The 2,500-nt window shown below is 51.3% G+C and overlaps 1 protein-coding gene across 13 annotated transcripts in view; it reads right to left on the bottom strand.

Annotated features, from left to right (window-relative positions):
* LOC122245090 (uncharacterized) overlaps nt 1-2,500 on the bottom strand; it is a 572,282-nt gene that overhangs the window by 442,102 nt on the left and 127,680 nt on the right. The window lies entirely within an intron of this gene.

Genomic DNA, 2,500 nt, shown 5'->3' with positions numbered 1-2,500 from the left:
TTGATCACGAAAGATGGGCGGGTTTTGGGCGAGTGGCAGAGCGATGGGCGTTATTGTTGTTGGGCGGCGAAGATCCTCCTGACGGCGCCGACGAAGGAGGGGGGATGGAGGACGATTGGAGGAGAAAGAGGATTCCTGTGTGTGACACCAACGCGGGGTGGAGGAGGCGGGGCGCTCAACTGAGAGACTGACCGCTGGGCGACCTCCCCCTTCGTGTTGACCTTACTCGGAACACTCGACCCGATACCGCAGGATAGCACAACTACCCGACGGGGCTACGCCAGATTTTTGGAAGCCACGGACAAAGGAGGGTCATTCAGATCTCGGAGTGTGTCGGCAAGACGGGTCATTAATATGCAAAGAGAATCGACACTTGGGCGTCACATTGCAGGAGGTGGCGGTGGTGGCGGTGGTGCTAGAGAGGGAGGAGGTGGAGGAAGAGGAGGTGTAGGAGGAGGAGGGAAGAGAAGGGGGGGAGGGAGGGAGACTGCGAGTGAGAGGAGGGATAGAAACAGAGTATGAGGAAGAAGAGGATATGGACATGAGAAATAGGAGTCTCCTCGACTTTTCTCCGGAAGGAAAATGTCAGCCCAGATGTCCCAAACTTAGATACCCTCCGGCAGGACCTCTCGCTGTTCATTCTAGGATTCATTTAGGTCTATGAGAAGGCCTTAGGACGCTAAATTTTGCCATTCAACGCGGATATTAAGGTGTAGAGCCGGGGCGTACGTGTGGCAACGGGCCGGGAGGGCGGAGCGCGCACCCCCCTGCCTGCGTCAGGAAACTTCTCAACAACGACCCAACTAGTTTCACAAAGTTTTTGGTTGCAGAGGCGCGACGCTTTGCTGGCATTTTTATCGACTTTCTCTAATTATTTTCGTTCCTGTGCACCTTGGAGAGCACAAGGAACACGCCCAGGGATGGAGAAGTCCTTTGGTTGCGTCAAAATCCGCCCAAAGGTGAGTTCAAGCCACCATTTGCAAAAAACTCCATACTTGCGGTCGCCCCTCCCCCGGCGAGTGGGCGCGCAAAACTCCTGAAGAGCGGCTCGTAGGCGGCGCTGACGCAACCAGGGGGCGGGGAGTAACCGGCGCTGCTGACCCCGCCCCTTCCTAGAAATGCTAGAGGAGAGGCGAGTCCTAGATTTTGCTAATAGCGTACCCCGCCCTGAGGCTCTTGAGTTTCAATTTCAGGCCCTCTATAATGCATTTTGTCCTCGTCGTACGGGATATGAAGGCGGGGAATGGGCTGTGCTGGACTGGGGCCTGGCTGGGCTATCCGGGCTGGTCCCTAGGAGGACACGGAGAAGGAGAAGGGAAGGAGAAGGTGAAGAAGGAGGAGGAGGAGGAAGAGCGAGAGAACAGGAGGCGGAGGGTGGTGCGTCCTTTTGCCGTTCCTCTCCCTGACCCCCTTACGAGCCCCCCCCCCCCTCTCTCCTTCTTACCTCTCCCCCTCCCTTCATACCCTAGCCGAGTCTCCAGCGTCTCGTAATTATATATAATCCATAATCAATACAGTCCAACGAAAGACCTACCGTCATGTTCCCTCTCAGAATTAGTTCATTATTACGGTTTACCTGTAGTGACAGTTCATACAACAACCTTGCCATTGTAATTTCTTCTACTAGAATCTCCCTTGCTCCCTGTTCATTCTTCCCTAGCCTACACACACACACACACACACACACACACACACACACACACACACACTCACTCACACACACACTCACTCACTCACTCACACATACATACATACATACACACACACACACACACACACACACACACTCACTCACACATACACATACACATACACACACACACACACTCACTCACACACACACACACTCACTCACTCACACACACACTCACTCACTCACACACTCACTCACACACACACACACACACACACACACACACACACTCACTCTCACTCTCTCTATTATTTACGCTCAGAGTTTCACCTCTCTCCCCCTCCATCCCCATTTGTCTCTTACCTTGGTTACCTTTATTGTACCTTATTGTGTGTGTGTGTGTGTGTGTGTGTGTGTGTATGAGGGTGTTTGGGTGGATGGATCGGTGGATGGGGTTGGGTGGGTGTGTGGGTTGTTTCTTGCATGCGTGTGCGTGCGATTCTATATGTCCAGTAAAGAATGTCTATTAGCACATTCATATATATGTGCGTGTGTGTGTGTTCTGTGTCTTTACTTCAATTAATGTGTGTACCTTTAAAATCTGTGTGTGGTTTTCTGATTTTGTACGCATTTCTGTGCGTGTTATATGTGAAATCAGGTAATGACTTGTGTGAATGAGTGGGTGCACAACAAGCACTTTGACTCCCCTGATCGCTCTGCTTAAATGTTCCGATGGCAAGGGTAACACTCCATTGCCTTTGTTACACTGACTAACTGATGTATGTCATGCTAATAAGATGTATTAAAGAAAGGGATAACATACAGATCACAGAGCAAAGAGAGAAGGGCTGAATAACCACACATCAA

This window comes from Penaeus japonicus, unplaced genomic scaffold (assembly GCF_977035675.1).
Source record: "Penaeus japonicus unplaced genomic scaffold, GWHDUDI00000001_assembly GWHDUDI00000018, whole genome shotgun sequence".
In the NCBI taxonomy this organism is placed as follows: Eukaryota; Metazoa; Arthropoda; class Malacostraca; order Decapoda; family Penaeidae; genus Penaeus; species Penaeus japonicus.
The sequence above is the reverse complement of the archived record's forward strand: the minus strand, read 5'-3'. Positions and strand labels throughout refer to the sequence as shown.